General features: G+C 41.5%; 1 protein-coding gene and 1 long non-coding RNA gene across 6 annotated transcripts in view; one reads left to right on the top strand and one right to left on the bottom strand.

Moving 5' to 3' along the window:
- The window catches only part of Hs3st4 (heparan sulfate-glucosamine 3-sulfotransferase 4), a 417366-nt gene that overhangs the window by 234593 nt on the left and 163743 nt on the right, over positions 1 to 19030 (top strand). The window lies entirely within an intron of this gene.
- Positions 8566 to 9570, bottom strand: LOC116102928. Its single transcript, XR_004123328.1, has 2 exons — positions 9135 to 9570; positions 8566 to 8846 (listed from the first exon to the last, which is right to left on the bottom strand). It is a non-coding gene; the product is annotated as an uncharacterized LOC116102928 (long non-coding RNA).

Raw genomic sequence — 19030 nt, forward strand, 5'->3', positions numbered from 1 at the left:
CTTCCTTCATTTTTAACCACTGCTGCACAAGCGCATGTGCTGAGAAAATTTCAAAGAAGATGTTCTGGGAAGCCTTTTCCAATCACAGGTTTTTCTTCTTTGGAGCTTTTTCCCAAGGAAATAGCAGGGTTTCTGGTGGACTGCTTTGCTTCAGTGGAAAAGCTGTTCGGTGTTAATTGGAGAATATACACAATTTTATCTCTGTGTTAACTAAGGTCACTAAGTGCTTTCAGCCAAGCTTGCCTGACCCCTTTCTGTTTCTTTATGTCTGCACTGGGAAGACCAGGGCTTGACCTGCCACATTGCCCCAAGGGAAGACTAAACAGAGAACGCTCACTCAAGCTCACGGGGGTTCTGTAGCCTGCAACTCAAGGATTTTCTCACAGGGGAAAGAATGTTGGCAGATCAACAGTGAGCATATTTCTAAAAACTCTCTTAGGGTTTTTTGTTTGGTTGGTTGGTTTTTCTGGAGATGCTTCAGTGTAGTATTGTTTCCTGAAACTCCTGATTTTACATTATTTTTTGAAAAGACAATCAAAATAGTTTCAGAGCCTCAAATTCAGAAACAAAAGTTTATTGCAGGCCACGATTCTCTCTGCTGCTGCTACAGGAGGACCAGTTATGCAGTCCTAGCTTCAAATCCCATTCATGAATTGATTGATTGATTTGTTTGTTCAATAAATAGATATTTATTGATCTGGACTTGAGGCACAGAGGACCTTCTAGGTAAACTGTCACATCCATCATGGCTAAGTGGATTCCATTGGCTTTTTCTGGGAATGTGACCCGGACACTCCCTTTGAAGTAGCTGATGTCTACCAGTGGGTTCAACTCAACTCTGTACAAGATGGCTAGCAAAGCTTCTTATTAATGGTCTCCTTTGAGCTTCACACACTAATATCCAAGAACCCACTTGACATCTCCACCTGGATATTTTAAATCTACCTTGGTTTCATTGTATCTAAAATCTGAAGTTGTAGTCTCTCCCACACCTTCTAATTTTCTTCTGGTATTCATGATTTGTTGAGAGGGAAGTGACCACAAAACCCCAGCACCAGCCTTATGGGTTTTTGTTGTTGTTGTTGTTGTTGTTGTTGTTGTCTAGGGCTGTCTAAGAGACTCTCAAAACATATAGCCTATTAGTTACTACCTCAAGAGATGGAAGATAAATCCTCATTGCAGCATACACTTCAGAAACAGGACCTAGAGACCACTGACCTAGAATCAACCTGAGCACCCACTCCCTGAGGACTACCTTGTAAGGTATCAGAAGGCACCATGTAAGATTCCAAAGGAGAGAGGCAGCCAACAGTCCTACCCAGGTATGATGCCAGTGAACCACATCAATAACCAGTGTATCATGAAAACACTAAGGATGCAGCAGTGTCATGCATACCTTAGTGGTAAACAACAGTTCTTCAGTTGAACTTGAGACCCACTCAGCAAGAGGAAGACCATGGCTGGTACTAGAACCCTACCTTACTACTCAGCACTAATGTACTCATGGTTGTTGGAGAGGAATCTACAACCACTAATTACTAAACCAGCACAATCCCTAAGAACAGTCTAGACATTTGCCCTTATATCCACAGATGAATGTAGTCTTCACCCCTCATCAAAGGAGGCTTCTCTTTAGAACAGATGGAAACCACTACAGACATCATAACCAATCAGTGGGTACATCTAGAAAACACTCTCACATCTAAGGCTCAGGGAACATTGCAATACATGGGGCAGAGAGATTTTAAGAGCCAGAATATCAAAGGATTTGCTGTGAGAATGTGTCTCCTAATAAGGTCAAAAGTTATGTCTTCCAAATCTCATCAGCATATTTGCCCATATGTAAGCTGAATATGGATGGCACCAATGACTGTACCAGGCAGGATGGAGAAGAACTTATGGGATCTCAGCCCTATACAATGAAGTACAGGAAACTGAGGAAAGCTGCAAGCAGAAGAGGTAGCTTTCCCCAGGAAGGAGCACACCAACTGCTTGTCCAGTGCCAAATGACATGCCCTAAGAAATACATACAAGTAACATATGGAATCAACAGCTTTATGTTATGTTATATATATGTATATATATTCCATATATATATATATGTATATATATATATATATATATACATATATATATGCATGCAATAAGGACTAGTAAAGAAAGAGGCCATGAATTTGAAGGTAAGCAAAGAATATATGGGAGATATATAGGAGTTCTTGGAAGGAGAACAAAAAGGGAGAAATGTAATTAGATTATAATCTCAAAAATAAAGGGAAAAAGGACATGACCAAGCATGTAGTCATTCATTCTAAAATCTAAGAGCTAACTTTGAGCTGTCTGTTCTTTTACTCCCTACAGACAACCCATGACCACATCCTTCTGAATCTCTTGAATGTCTTTGAGAGTTGTCAGCTCTTGTTTATACTTACTGATGCCAGTGAAGCTAAAGATACTCTTCTCTTTAACTTTCAAGGTAGCAACAGCTTTCTATCTGTCTCTGATACTCAGCAAGGCTCTACTCCAGACCACATCCAGGGGGACTAATATTACACCATTGTTAACATTTTTTCAAGTACTTTCCATTGCCCTTGGAATAATGTCAGTATTGTTTACTATCTGTACCCAGTCCTTACTTTGCATAATGTTCTATTCTATGCATTTTGCCTATTTTACCCATTCTCATATAGTAACCATTAAAGCAAAACATATATTTACAACAGCTGTACTTCATAGAAAGCCTTGTGTATCTGATTCCTATGTGTATCTACTGATCTGTCTTTGAATTTCAGGTTTCTATGCTGCATACTTCCCATCTATTACAAAAGGAGGCTCCCTGGGGCTGGAGAGAGGGCTGAGTGGTTAAAAGTGCCTACTACTCTTGCAAGGAACACAGGTTCAGTTCCTAGCACCCACATGGATGCTTACAACAACTATCTGTAACTACAGTTCCAGGGGGATGCGGGTTCCTCTTCCAGCATCTCTGGCTGCTTCATACATGTGATATACATAATTTCATGCATGGAAATATACATGCACGTAAATAAAAAGTGAATCTTTAAAAGTGAAGCCTCTTAAGTTGAAGTTGAAATAGACTTGCTCTGGTGTGTTTCTATGTATGTTCTGTATGGTTGTCTGAACTGATTGTGCAGTTAACATCTGCTATTTTGGATAGTGAACATTCTGGTTCATTGCAAAAGCAGAGGCTACTGGGAAAGCTACTCTTGGACATGATGTAAAGAACATGGAGGAATTTCTTGAAAGCATGTGAGGCCTTGAACATATCCCAGAATTAGAATAAAGTGAACCTAGTTTGAAAAAATAAGACGTATGTGCCAGGCAACAGTTGACAATGGAAATTAACAGTCAGTTTTATCACTCTGTAGAACAGATATCAGTTTTAGAAGACATAGCTACTACTCTGTGTGGGTTAATGGTCCATGACCAATCAGTAAGAATAGTCTTCACATCCACACTTTAGAGAGCCAATCTGATTGGCTCAGGTGGGGTGAGGGGTCCAAGGACCAGATTCCAGGACAATAGTGTAACACAATGTAACCCTGTCTTCTGAGGTAGGACAGTTGGATGAGAATTGTGACCCTGCCAGGGACTCTGAGGGGCACAGCTCTCAGCTTTGACTTTCTGAGCACCTTGATTTCTCCCAGCTCACTCTCTGTTTCAAAGCTGGAACTCAGTGTCACAGATTACCTTGTGATGCTCATGAAACACAAGCTGAATGCAGCCCAAACTTTAAAGATCTGGGGATTAAGCAGAAAAACCTCTTGTGTCTGTTCAGCAAAGAAGCTGCAAATCCCCTAAGTACCAGTGAAGGGGAAGCTTCGACAAGGGAAGCATCAGAGAAATCAAACACTTCGCTCCGCTCTCATGTCCTATAAGGGGATTTGTGGTTTCAAACAGTCAGCTCAGATGTGTCTTTTGCAAAGCCAAAGCCTACCATGGAAGTGAGCAATAGAATGCCAAGCAACTGTGTCTGGGCACTGCTGGAGATGGGCAATGCAGAGATCTACCTAGCCACAGGATACCCCTGCTTCACCCCATCTTCTCACCCACCACAGTTTCCATCTTCTCCTTTACCTGCCGTAACACTGACCTCTCATCAAGTGAATTCAGTCTTTTTTTCAACCTTTGATTCTGTGCCAGACCCTTCCTCAGGAAGTAAAATTCCGTCTCCCTTTAGTGGATAATGCCCATCCTGAAGGCATCAAATGTTGCCCGTCTGCTAATTTTTGTGAGATAATGTTTACATGAAATAATTGTATGTGTTGCAAGCATTTTTAGAAAATTGTGAGTTGTGCAGCTACTATCCCCAGCTGATTTAGAGCATTTTCTTCTCCCTGACAAGCTCTTCAGTGCTATTTTCTAATCAATCTGCATCCCTACTCTCAGCCCCAGGCAACCGGTAATCCAGCTCTCGATGGAGATTTGCCTCTCTGTGAACTTGACATGGCGAGTAGTTCTGTCCTCTAAGATTCAGTATGCTTTGCACATGATTGTTAAGTGATCCGGTCATTGCTGTTTGTATATTTTCTAAGTAGAGTTTCCATTGACTTCTCTTTTACGCTGGGGCATTAGGAGAACTTCTCTGTACAGTGAGTAGTCTAGACCAGTCTGTACAGGACTGAGACAGGCATCCATTAACTTCACCATGTGACCTGGGGCTTATGTTCACATTGTTCCTGTTTTGAACAGCTTAGCTAACACTAGTATCTTCTGATCACTGTGTTAAACTTGGTGTTCTATTTGAGTAGACCGCGGTACACCTAGGTTACATGTGAAGGGTGCCTTTCAGGAACAAGGCCTAAGAATAGATGTGTCTTTGAGGACATTTCCAGGGATGATTACAATATGAAGTTTCTGACCTAAAGAAAGGGTTCTAGCTATTGAATGATTTAGAATCTAAGCAGACTATTTCCCAGGGATGGAACTGTGAAGAGTGGGACCTGAGATGTGTCTTAGCAGGCTGTTTCTTCTGCTCACCCCTTCTTTGTTGTGACTTTGCTCTGCTTCCTGCCTGCAGGTGTGAAGTTATAGTACCACTTCCTCTTTTCCATGCTGAACCAAACCTCTGAATAAGTGAGAAAAAACATTCACCTTTCCTCCATGGTTTATGTATAGCCAGTTTTTGTTGCTGCTGGTTTTGTCATTGTTTTTTACAGTAGGCAACAGTAACAAATTCACTCTTCCAGATTCTCTTCTATTGTATGTTTATACCAGAATCTCACAATTGCTATTTAATGTTCACATGTTTTGATGAGAAGCTAGCCATCATTAGAGGCAAGTGCAGGTGATGACCAGACTAAGGCAGAGAGTATAACAGTGCTTGGGGAAAGAATGGTATGCCCAGACCTCAAACCTAGTCTCTGAAGCTTAGAGATTCATTATGTTAACCACAAAACTTCAGTTGTGTTCATATGCTTAAATCTGTCTTTGAGAGCTAAGTCTGGTGGCTTCTCTATGGTCATGACAGGTCAATACACTTCAAGTGCCATTTTTCTTTCTGATCAGTGAGCACCCCTGTTTGCTTTAGGGGCACTTAGAAGAGTTGCTAAATACTCTAAGGTCTTTGACTAATTTTGTATGAAGTTATTTGATTTTTTTTTGATCAGTGAAATCATCTGTCTTATTTCTTCCCTGTTGTTTGCTTGCAGGCAATGGCCCACTGGGATGAGATGTTATAATAACTAACTTATCATTTATGAATCAGTTTGTGGGATGCGATTTTTTGAGAGCTTCAGAGAAAAACTAGTCTAGCTTATTTTTGTTTAAAGACTCATACTCAATATTTTGAGGATACTCAAAGTAAAGGGAGAACAAGATAGCCACATGTTCTTGTGAAAGTTGCTTTTCCTAACTCCCAGACACTTGGCTATAAAAAAAGACACCGGATACCTCAAGAGGACACAGTTCAAATGACATTTCTGACTCTTTTGTGATGAGGGTAAACTTTACGTACACTATTCCCAGTTCTAGAGGATTCTCACAATAAAATAGATCATGCTCAAGAAACTGAAGTGCCTATGTGATGACTATTGATGGATATAAATGAACTCGCCATGTGTAAGACAATAGGGAGGCATGAAGAGTATGGCACAAGGAAGTAAAGAGCTCTCCTGTTGAGCAGTGATTTCTGAATTCTAGCTCACTCTTTTCTTATTCTCCTAAGATTTTTTTGATATTTCAAAACAACTTGGAGATTCATTGTAAATCTTCTGTTGCCTTCAAATTCCACCTAGCAATTCAGTTAGTGGGTATTGATCATCCCCATGTAAGTGCTGATGTAGCCATGAGTAGAAAAGACAAGGCTCTTGTTTGACTTCATCAGTTAGAAACACATGGAACAAATGGAGCATATGAGTTTACAGCCACTGAGTTTCACACATGAAGCCCCATCCAGTGGAATTGCTGGAGCTACCTTCATAATGCTGTGTCATAGAGAGCCTGTGATTATGTCCATTGTTACTCTCTGCTCTCCATATGGGATAGCAGAGCTCAGTTGTAGACTGAGCCATGGGCATCGACTGATGCATGGGCATGGTGTGGTTAAGTCTGTGCCCACTAGTACATTTTAGCTGCTCAGAGCTTATTCTGAGTCTTCAGCAGTCTGTCTCCTGAGAAATAATGTGACAGCCTTATTTCACAGCCAGTGCTGTGCCACCCAGTGGCCGCAATCCACTAATCTTGTGTAAGAGTACCCTGTAAGCCTACCTGTTATTGTATTTCACTCTTGTCTTTGCATAGATGCTGTGTACCCATTTAGTCCAGTAGCTATGCATCAGTGATACAAACAGCATAACAACACTTGTTTTTGCTGCTTTGTTTTAAAGAAAATAAACACCAAAGAACCCATAGTTGATAAAGAGATTGATTATAGCAAAGAAAGAACAAACAAGGAAGGAAGCAACAAAAACAGCATCTATTATGATGGAGCCACACGGGAGAGACCTCCCGATAGAGCAACTCTTCATCATACATCACTGGGAATTCTTAGGACTCTTCTGTGTGCTTCCATGGTATTGCCCTGCATCCTAAAAACCATTTATATTCCTTTGCAGTGATTTCTCTTGCTTCTTCTACATTTCCTAAGATCCTGGGATTAGTAGTTGTCCCTTTCCCTGCTTTGTGAGTGTGTCATGATCCAGTGTCCCAGGCCCTGACATTTTTACCTTACAGACTTCTGAGTCCTCATGGCTACACGGTCAGCTGAGTTCTGAGCACTGAGCCAATCCAAGCCATTTTATCTATAGCCCTGAAGGCATCTGAGAAGGTCAAGTCAAAGATGATGTAGTGGGGGAGGGATGGTGAATGTTCAGCATTCTGCCTGAGCAGGGCACCTTGTAAAGGAGCAGGGAAGAGCATTAAGACAGCAGTAATCCTGAGAGAGCTTGGGCCGAGGGTGCAAATTAAGGGCAGGATACCAGTGATAAAAAAAAAAAAAAAAAAAAAAAAAAAAAAAAAAAAAAAAAAAAAAAAAAAAAAAAAAAAAAAAAAAAAAAAAAACTATGAGGAGGAGGACAGTGAAACCACCTTGCCTCACAGATGAAGCTGAGGCTGGTGGAGGTTAAAGGCCATCTTCAAAACCACCCAGGAGCCATGGCTGTGTTCTAAGTTTCCTGCCTATGTCATTTCATTCACTAAGCCATCACTCAGACGGTGCCCCTTCTTGGATACCTAGTTCCATGTTAAGTGCAAAGGCGTGGCACTGAGGGCACTTTAGGATGAACATGACTGTGAAGTGATTGGATACTCTGAAGGCTCATGTCTCCAGTGACATGGATTTGACTGGATAGAGGCATTTGTAAGCTCAATGTTATTACTAAAATCTCAAAGCCTGGTCTCAGGGACCAGGGACTAAGAGGAAGCGGTTGTTTTCTTTAGCTTATCCTAAAAGGAGAACACGGTGGTATTGATGTTGGTCAGAATTTGCAAGGTCAGTAGCCACCCCTAGAGTGGCAGCAGTCCTGGACCAGGCCAGCATGGAAAGGAAAGGTCTTTTCTAACAGAACTTTCCAGGTCAGAAACACATCCTGTCTTTCCTAGCTTGGTCTTTTCCTACAGAAATTCTGACAAGTTCTATATGAGAAATACTGTTTGAGACTCTTGTTTATGAGTGAGGGGAAGTCATTCAAGTGGACTCTGACAACAGTGCAACAATAAATGCAAAAACTTCTAAGGAGCAATAAAGGTTTCAAGTATGACTGGATCCAGTGTAAGTCAGTGTAAATGACAGATGGGAAGAAATACAAACTTCTCTTTTTTCCATCTCTTGGAGAATTCTGAGCTCTAACAATTTCTGGCTCTGTCCAGAGAAAGAAAAATTCCCAGCACTGGAATTGGAGAGTGTAGACATGCTGGGGTTTCTGTAACACAGCTTTCCCTGGGTCTCAGTGGCATGAGACACCAAGGTCGTTCCTGTCACATCTGTTCTGTTCACATCTGGGGTGGGCTAGTATTCTACTCTAGGTCTCGTCACTTTAGAATGCAGGCCAATGGGACAGCCACTGTCTCAAATGTGGTGATGATAGATCAAGTAGGAAATGACTCACAGGCTTATGTTTCAATTGCTTGTTCCAATTTGGAACACTGTTTTTAGAGGTTGTGGGACTGCAGGACCTGCAGCATAGATGGCAGAAGTAAGGTGGTTCATGAGTGAGGGATACAAAGTGTCATTGCTCACTTCCCATCATTCTCTGCTTTCTGTCTTCCACGAGCTGAATGACTCTTCTAGGTGCTCCTGGTGCCATGATGTTCTGCATAAGTGCATGGGTCTCACAAGTCACCAAGGGGGAATGATGTGAGACCACAAGCTTCCATTGTGCAATTCACATAGTCTGTTAATGACAATAAATCCAAAAGGCTTGTATCACCTGAAAGGCTGAGACCTGAATATTGTTGTGAGTTTGAAGATTAGATACAGAGTGACATCTTGTCTCAAAAATAAAACCAAAAAATCAAACCAAATGCCCACACCCTCAAACAAACAAACAAACACAGCAGAGAGATTGATCAATAGCAAGAGAGTAGGATACTGCCAGTAAGAGTAATCTAGAACAGAGAGAGAAAGAGAGACAGAGACACAGAGAGAGATTGAGAGATTGAAAGATTTGAGGTTTACTTACTGTCTGATGACTTGGTCTGCCTCTGAAGGATTGATGGTCTTTCTATTTGAATATCATACTTACTCCGCGTATTAAGCCAAGTGACAGGCCACGCACAGGAAGCTAAGAAGAGCGTGAGCTTCTTAGGAGTACTGGAGCCCATTCTAGCAAAGATTTCAAGTGAGATGACCCTGCAAGTCTTCAGTTCTTTCACTGGAAATGCTCACAGGGCTGAAGACCAGCCTCAGACAAATGCCTGTCACATGCAGGGCTGGTTCTGGAGGCAGGAACTTTCCTCCTCTGCCTCCCACTCCCCACCCATCACTGTTGCCTTCTCCTCCCACACCCCACCCATCACTGTTGCCTTCCCCTCCCACACCCCACCCATCACTGTTGCCTTCCCCTCCGACAGCCATGGGGGCCTTGCTGTGTTTGCATCTCTGCCCTCCAGTAAACAGTTCTCAGAAGCCCTCCCCCAGGCCCTAGCTTCTCCACATGCAGGTGATACATTTTTATTTCCTCTCAGGAACAAGGCCTAAAAATAGATAAAGTGCGGGGCGCAAACGATAACCATTCGATGTATTGACCCAGCCACGAGTTTATCTTGGTGAAATTCAGATTTGCTCTTTATTCCCGAAAGCAGAAGCACCTTGGATGGGCAGTTACGGAGGCATTACCAGGGCCATTTGGCAATAAAATGTGACTGGCTTCATTATGGAGGATGGAGACAAGAAATAGCTGATCTTAAATCACAGAGTGGCTGGCCAGCATGCATTTGGCACAGGCTTATGCAGATAGATTCTGTTTGGTGGGAAATGGTTCTGGGAAGGGGAGTCTCTTATTAAAATGCAGAATTGTTTTATGCCCTTTTGTTAAGCTTAAGTGCCCAAAGGAAATTTATGAGTAGCATGAAGCACGCCATATGGTTCCTTCTTGGGGGTGACAACGCCCCAGCTGCTGAGGTATTTCTAAGGCTTTTCAGCTTTTTCAGGTAACATGGCAGAGGTTGCCTTTCCTTTCAAAGTTTATATTTGAGGGATATTTCTTTTTGGAGTGGCTTGAGACTCCAAGGTTTTATTTCTCCACTGTGGAGGTTTTCTAAAGGAAGGAAGCAAACTTTGTATTGACATCTCATCTCTCCCTTATCTCTCTCTACTCTTCACTGCCAGAGACCTACATTGTCCAGGCCCTGCAAGTACCTTCCCGACTTGTCATTCATTGTTGATTCCCACCCTTTTGTAGACAATAGTAGCTGTCCATTTGGCACAGGTTTCTTAACAAGTATCGTTGAGTCCTTCCCAGTCTGTAACTCATGGCAATCTGACAGAATCCTGATCTGAGCCATTCTTACCTGGAGGATCTGGGGAACACTAGTAGTGCCCCGTAACAGTGCTTACTTGATAGAGCAGATATTAGCTAGGGGTCCAGCACTGTGCTTTGTCTTAAATGTAAGGTCTGCTCAGCACAGACAATTCTCTAGAGATGTAAGCTGTCGCTGTCCCATTTTACACCCAGGCTTCAGAAGGTGATGATAAGTCTTGTCTAAGGGGACATGGTTAAACTGCCCGTAGGCTGAATAGAGTCTGGTGTCCAAACCTAGGCATCGAACACCATTCTGGAAAAGGATGGTGAGATTTAGGAATCTTCACCAACTGGGAGGAAGGAGCAGATCAAAGATGGTCACTGTGACAGGTAACCATAGCTACCTGTGTACTGGAGCAGGCATCTGCCTTCGGGTTCCACATCTCATGTTTTCTGGAGAGACTTGGCAGGACTTGCTTCGAACAGCTTCAACTTCTGTTTTGCTTCCCTCTCAGCTTCCTGCTGCAAGCCGCTCTCTCTCACTGCTGCTGTCTGCTTCTGCTCTCAGACACCCAGCTCTCGGGCAATCTCATTAAACTGGGTTTAATTACTGATGTGGAGGCGAAGAGAGAGACTTCTGCCGGGCCTCTTCACCACAGCCATTATTGATTGGCTGCAGAGAACTTTCTATTAGACAGCGGATTAGAAAAGGTTAGTTTCCCTAATTCTCAAACACTCTTCCTGGTGATAATTGGTTCCCAGATGAAACATCACCCCAAACAGAGGTGCCTCATGTTGACTTTCCATCTTCAGTTACATTTGAAGTGAGATTTATCACAGACAGAGAAAAAAGATAATAACAACTGTATTTCCAGTTTTTCCTAGCAGAAAGCAAAATTCAGATGCCATGGTGAAGGTTGATCTTTCTGTATGGACTTCGCATCAGTTGTCACAATGCTCTTAGCAGATTTAGCCTCTTGTATCTTCTGTCCATGCAAGAACCTGGAGAGTCAGTCTGGTTTTTCCAGGGTTTGTTAGTGTTTACAACTTTCCTAGAGTGGTCAGGTGATTTCCCGAATGCTTCTTGACCTTGAGGCGCTTTGGTGATTCTTCTGCCTCAGTATGTTTCTAACTTACTTCTTGATGTCTGTTTTCTGTTTGGTTCATTAGCCCTCTGCTAATAGTTATTTTTGAAACTGCATCTCTACAATCTTTGTTTTCTTTGAAAACCCTTCTAGTGTTTTCTGGTGGAACTGTAGAGATGCAGTTTCAAAAATAACATCTATGTATGTTGCAAAGCATTCCCGGATTGAGAGTTTGTAGCCAGGTTCATATGTAGATCTATAAGCTGTTTCCTAACAGAAATGGCAAATGGAACTGAGGTTGTTTGTTTGGGGTTAGATAGAAAGCAGGTCCTTCAAAACACAGAGGTGGAACCTTCACATTGGAAGATGAAGCAGAAGGAGCTTACAGGGCCAGCTTGGGCTACATAGCCACACCTTGTCACAAAACAAATTCATAGGTGTGCCAGCATGAGAAAGAAGTGGACTATAATGGTTTAGCCTGGCCTGATTCCAGAAAATGGAATCAGATCTATGGGACAAAGTAGGCAGGTTGAAGGGTTGATATTGGCACTGTAAAAGAATTCTAAGGATCAACTGTTACTGAAGAGAAGGTCCTTGGTGACATTTTGTTTGTTGTTTGGTAGTGTTCCCGGCTGGAATTGTTGTCTTCCTCTGGCTTGTTGTTGGAGCTACATATGTGGCAGCCTGGATGCTGTGTCACCTCTTATGCCAATGGAGCTGACCTACTGACCTATCAGAAAAATGTCAAGAGTGGAGTTTCTGAGTGGCTGTGCTTATGTGGGCTGCATGTAGACTACAGTAGAGCAGTGCACATCTTCCATGCTGACTTTCCAGCTTTCCCTTGGCTGATAGCTCTGATGTCCCAGGCTTCAGTGGACAGGCAGTTCAGACCATACAAAATTTCCTTCCTCCATTTTTCCTCTGTGTTTCCTGTAATAGAGTGAAGTTGCTATGTGAATCTGCTTTATTGGCTAATCTGTAATAGCTGGATTGTGATTATTGTGAAAGATGAAAAGGCATGGTAACAGAATGAGCAGGGTGGGGCCGGGCTTTACAACATCATTTACTATGGGAGGCAATAGACAGTGCTAGGATAGAACACTAGAAGGGTTTTCAAAGAAAACAAAGATTGTAGAGATGCAGTTTCAAACATAACTTAGTAGAATGTGTGGTCTGACTATAAAAGGTCCCTCCCAAAGGCTCAGATATCGATGAGTCTACATCTAGGTAGTGACACTAATTGGGACACCATTGGTAGATGGTTAGATCAAGGGGACTCTGATTTCATCAGAAAATGAATCCATTCATGAGTTATATTCATAACTGAAAGGCTATTGGGAGGTAAGTCTGGGTGATGGGAGAGAACACTGAGAGCCTGTTTCCGAAGGGCCAACTTGTTCTTGCCTCTTTTCTATTATTTTCTTTGCCCTCTGTATTCTGAACAATTTTGTTCTGAAGGCCTGTGAACCATGTTGTTCTGTCTTGCCAAGGACCTGAGAGAAAGGAGCCCAGTGCTGTGGGCTGAAACCTCTGAAACCAAAAGCCCATTTTTCCCACTTTTAAATAGTTTTACTAAGGTGTTTAGTTACATAATCAGAAGAAAATAATTGATTTACAATTACAGTCATCTCCCACCTCCCTACTTAGCTGTGGTTTCCCTTTGTAGAGTTTCAATAATCTACAATCAACCACAGTGTGAAAATATTAAATGGAAAATTCCAGAAATAAACAATTCATAAACCTTGACATAGCTTTATTTTTTACTGCACATTGTTATAATTGTTCTGTTTTATTCTCAGATGTTATTAATCTTTCACTGTGCCTAATTTATAAATTATACTTCACCGATGGTAGGTATAAATTATATAGGAAAAAGCAGTATATATAATATAGTGTTTGATGGTTTTGTGGTTCAGTCATTTGTGAAAGTCCTGGAATGTGCCCCCTACACATAAGGGGGTTCTACTGGACAGAAGAAACAGAGTTAGAAATTAACTCAAGATTGCCTAGAGTGGACTCCCAGCTGGGGGTCTTGAGTTACTCCTCTGGCCATGAGAGACAGGAGGGAAGTGGATAGGCATGGAACAGTCTCTGGTTTAGGCTTCCCAAGGCAGCTTGCAGCAGCTGACAGCAACAGTACAATTTTCCTGCTCAGGGTGGTTTTGGGTTCTGACCCACTTGCCAATGTTAATGGTCAATAAGACTGACCTAAACAGCAATATCCTATTTCTAGAGACATGTACAGTGTAAACCTTAGTCTCAATCGAAATAGGTCTAGTCATCCAAGATACTTAGAGCAAACTGCAACTAAGGACATGATGCTGGACACACAGGAGGGGCAAAAAAGTCCTGGGAAATGGTTGGCACACAGTTGGAGAGCCTTGGGCTAGGTGAATTTGGGTATGGAAGAAGAGTACAATTTTATTTTGCTCTTACTGGCTGAAAGATAGATGGCTTATCAGTTACATATATTTCATTGTCTTTTTAGGGTGTGAAGTGTTTTTTCTGCCAGGGTTCAAGTGTTTCTGGATAAAAACTCAGACAGTGGAATAAACAGATTACTTTCTCAGCAGTACTGAGTCTGTTGGCAAGATTGCTATGATAGGGAGTTAGGGGTCAGTTCTTAAGTAGAAAACACTAACAAAATTCTCTAAGATGTTAACTACAATAGTTACAAAAAGAACAAGGACGACTCTCTCTTCCCAGATGTGCTCAGCTTCCTGCCCCAAGGACTGGGCACTTCCTTGGCTTTAAACTGTCCTTCCCCATTCCCCTTGGATTTCCCATTCCCCTTGGATTCCCCATTCCCCTTGGATTCCCCTTGGAGCGAGCGTGCACACTTACCTTGTCCTTGTGGCCCAGCTTAAATGCCAGAGAGGCTTCCCTGGATCTCCTGGACAGGGTTTGTCTCTTCAATGTGTTTACTTGGTGTTTTCTGCTTTCCTTTACAGAAAGTCTCACTTTTGCAGTTAGTGACAATGGCTAGTAACTCTGTGCCTTTGCTGTTATTTCCTGCTAGGGTGGCAGCTGTGTCTCATGGATGACTGTGTACTCCTTGTCATGAGTGCAATGTTTTGCATCTAGTACATGATCAAAGTTCAGACAAAGGAGTACAAGATGCATAAAGCTGGCCCTTCTAACTCCAAAACAGATGCCTTTGTTATTATTGTTAGTTGATTTGTTAGTGGATGTTTGCAAACACATCAAACCAGGTGGGCCAGTGCAAAATGGGAACTGATACTCCTTATGATGAAAGGAGATAGATGTCTTTAAATGAAATAGACCAGTATGGCCAGGTTTTGGATTTAGTTAAGAAAATTTGAGTGCTCAATTTTATGAATAATATTCTCTTTCTCCTCTCCTCTCCCCCATCTCTCTGTCTCTCTGTCTCTGTCTCTGTCTCTGTCTCTGTCTCTCTCTCTCTCTCTCTCTCTCTCTCTCTGTGTGTGTGTGTGTGTGTGTGTGTGTGTACTCTATGGCATGTATTTAGTGGGGGAAAAAACCCTTGCAGGAGCTATTTCTTCCTTCCACTTACAGGTGCGTTGGATTGAGCTAACATTGCTGGACTTGGCAGTAGGTGCCTTACATGCTGAAAGATTTCACTCCTTCCTACAGCATCTTAAAATGGCATTGGTCAAAGCAGCTACATTTGGAAACTAGACAGCCACACTGTATGTGGCCTGAGTACCATGAGTTTGTTTTCAATAGAGAGAAACTAAGGGCATTTGCCTTTTGGCATTTCTTAGACTGCACTGTAAGGAAAGAATCATATCCCAAGTATTATTTGAAAGAAATGCTTATGCAATAGGGTGGCCACTAGAATAGATAGAAAATGGGATATAATTACCCAGGTAGTGCTAAGTAAAGACAATACAGATGGACAGGGAAATAACAGGGAAACAAAACCACTGTGGATATTTTAAAGTCATATAGAACTATATTAATTTATATTTACTTAAAATACATACTGCATACACATATATTATACCATTTGGTGGTCTCCCCAAAAGCCATAGACTATCTAACAAAAATTCTAGTGTGAGGCAAGGGAACTCTTCCTTTGATAAATAGAGAGGGACAAAGGGATCTCCCAAACAATATGAGCTTTTGCCATTGTTCTTGGTAGCTTCCTGGAACTTGAAGGTAAGTCTCTATTGCTGAAGACACTAAACACTTTGGGTAAAAACTTGGAGGAATTGAGATGTAGCTGATCTGGAAATATCCCAAGTTACTATGTAAGCTGGCAAGGGAAGAAAACAACCAATAGTCCTACTTAGCTCTAAAGCCTATGAACCACAACAATGACTGGCAAGATAACCTCAATGACACAATAGTGGCATTTATATCTTAAAAGTAACCAGCAGCTGTCTAATTAGGCTTAGTACATATTCAATAGAAGGGAATTAGTGCCTAATAATAAAAACCTAGCCAACTACACGTGACTGGTACTATCATAAATCCTAGAGCACATCCTACTACCACTTCCTTAAACCAGCCTAACTTCTAGCTACAATCTAAGTACTTATCCTTCTACCCACAAATAAGTATAGCTCTCACTCCTCATCAAAGAAGCTTCATGTGCAGAAGAAGGAGACCATTAGAAAAAGACACAACTCATCAAAATGCAGAGACTTTGGGGGTACTGAAACATTCATAATGCAATCCCTACATCTAAGATTCAGGGAATATAGGCGATGAGAGGGTGGGAAAGACTGTATGAGCCAGAGGAACAGGCATCTGCTTTGAGATAATGTTTTGTATATATAACAGAGAAACTATACCAATGACAGTTCTACAATGTGATTGTCTCAATGAGATCAGCACAGTGTCAGTACTGGTTGGCATGCCAACATGAATGGGGAGTCTCACAGCCTTTACCTACATATGAAGAATTAAGGGCAATCACTGGCTCTCGAGAGAAGAAGAATCAGTTCCCTGATAAATAAACCCCTTGATAGGTTTGCCAATGCCAAATAATGAGCTCTAAACCATGTAACACAAGAACAACACTGAATGAACTCTGCAGGCTGTATTTATGTATACATATATGTATGTATGTAACAATAATACATAATAAGATATCATGGATTTAAGGAGTAGGAGGAACATGGGAGCAACTTGAAGGAAGAGAAGGAGGTATATAAATGACATAAATATTGAACACTTTCATTAAATTCTCAAAAAAAATATAGCATGGCCAGAACGATGAATGGTCTAGAAATCATATTACAAAGGGTTTTGCTTCCAGAATGCAAATTCTCAAGATACTTCATAGTTCAGTTCCTAATTTACCAGACATGAATCCAGACCTCAAACTGTCACTAAAGTTATGACCATAAATGCATGGGAAGGCAGATGGTTAATGGACAGATAGGTTTATTTTGTTGCTTTACCATGAATATGGTCCTTCTTCCAAGATACTTGAGAGGTCATAACTTTATTTCAATTACATGACAGTTTTTCATTTGTTCTTGGAACTGCTCTTTGGAAATTGCCATCAGAATCTGAAACATAATTTTTAAATATCCTCACTTGTGACAAATCTCCAAATTTGATTTTCTGAAACTGTCAAGGGTTCTTTGGATTGGAGTCCAGTGAATTAGTTTGACAATTGAACTTAGTAGTACTGTGAGGGATGATTGAGCCCTATCAAGAGAATGATCAGGACTTCTGAAATGATCGTGGCTTAGGCACAAGGCTAAAGGACAGGAAAGACTGGACTGTGTAGAATTCTGCTTAGTTGGAAGAAGACACAGGCTTAGTGCAAGCTTCCATGCCTCCAAATTGGTCAAGAGGTCAATACTCGATGAGAAATCACAAGGAAAGATGACTCTGCCACCCCCAGATTAAGCAGGGGTCAGGTCTAGCTGTGCTGTGCTGGGAGGACTCTTTGTCAATGCTGCAAACCTTTACCATAGGTGTGGAGAATACTAAGCTCATGGGGAAGAGTATTCGCCACAGCCATGAAAAACTTCTTTGTCAGGAATCTCCAGTTCTATTGAGAGACTGTAGGCTGAAGTAGGTTGACCAGATAGATTGCGGAGAGTTCCTTGTTCTGAAATGCCTCTTGGGTTGAACACTAACCTTGAGAGGAACAGATCTTGAGTAATCTGTCTTAAATAATTCTCATGGGAACAAATGAGTTGTGTCTATTTGTGGGGTACTATGTGCCTCAGGATTACAATCTCAGACTAATTTCTTTCCTACCAAAGTGAAGTGCTTTCCTGATTCATCTCCATTTCACATCTCTTTGCTTTTTACTCCTGACTTTCTAACTTCAACCAATGATTGTATTTTTGATGCCTTGAACATACCTAATGATTTCTGCTCCAGGACATTTGATCTTGCAATTCTTTTGTCTGGGACACTTTTTTCAAACATCATTTTCATGATGTGTGTTTAAACTCAGATATTAACTGCTCAAAGAAGCCTTCTTGCTTCTTCCAGACCAAAGAAGTTTCTTCCAGCTGCCCAAGTCTCTGTTTTGTGCCCATCCTAGCAAATCTATATGTGCATGTTGTTAGGTTTTTTTATTGCCTTCCAAAACTAGGACATAATTCTGTGAGGGCAGCATCTTTTACTCTGTCTTCAGGCATGCATGACCTATGATAGATGCTCTAGGAGTATTCATGAATGAATCAACACATAAGAAACAACTTAATTTGTAGACTAGCACAAGCCCACTGAAAGTAAGGGTTAAGAGAACTTGGATGATGAGTAGACTCTGCCTGCATGTCTTGGTTATGGCCTTGTCTGCTGCAAGATGTCAGTAGTGTGGGATGCGCCAACGGATGGGCTCTTTAGTAAATTTTGTGGCCCCAAACTTGCAGACATGGGGAGGAGAAGCATGAGATGATAGAGTATCCATGGCAAGATAGACAGTATGAGAACTGGATTGTGAATACTGTGGCTAATAGAATTATTGGAGGAAGCTGACTGAGGATGTTTTATGGGCAACAAGTATCACAGTCTCCATCAAAGGCTTGAGGATGTTTGCTTCCACTTTAATAGTGTGAGGGAGAAGGGTCACTTCAAGTTCAGAGGAGCTCTCTGACATTCCCTTTCCTTTGTAAATGAACACTGAAAAGGGGGTTGTTTTTTATCACCAAGGCTTACTCTATATTGTACATTATATCTTACTGTATTATATTATAATTATTATATATTCCTGGGAGTAGATCCCAAGTCTTCATGCATACTAAGCACCACTGAAGGTACCTCCAGCACTGCATGGCTCACTGTTTGAAACAGGTTATCCTCCCATAGAATTCATTTTTCGAGACTTTTAATTTATATTAAAATGTACTGTAATGTGTGACTTCTGCACAGTGTTACTTTTAAAATGAAGTTTGCAGTGCTTAGGCATCTCATTTCCTTATCTTAAATAGCAAGTAGATAAATTGAGCAGTTCAGAATACAGTCCTCTTCATTAAAGCACAATGATAACTGTAACCATACCAATAACACTAATAATAAAATCCATAAAGGAAACCCCTGCTGACTGCCAGCTATTAACTGTATTTTAAGCTT

The sequence above is a fragment of the Mastomys coucha genome, unplaced genomic scaffold, assembly GCF_008632895.1.
Source record: "Mastomys coucha isolate ucsf_1 unplaced genomic scaffold, UCSF_Mcou_1 pScaffold21, whole genome shotgun sequence".
Taxonomy (NCBI): domain Eukaryota; kingdom Metazoa; phylum Chordata; class Mammalia; order Rodentia; family Muridae; genus Mastomys; species Mastomys coucha.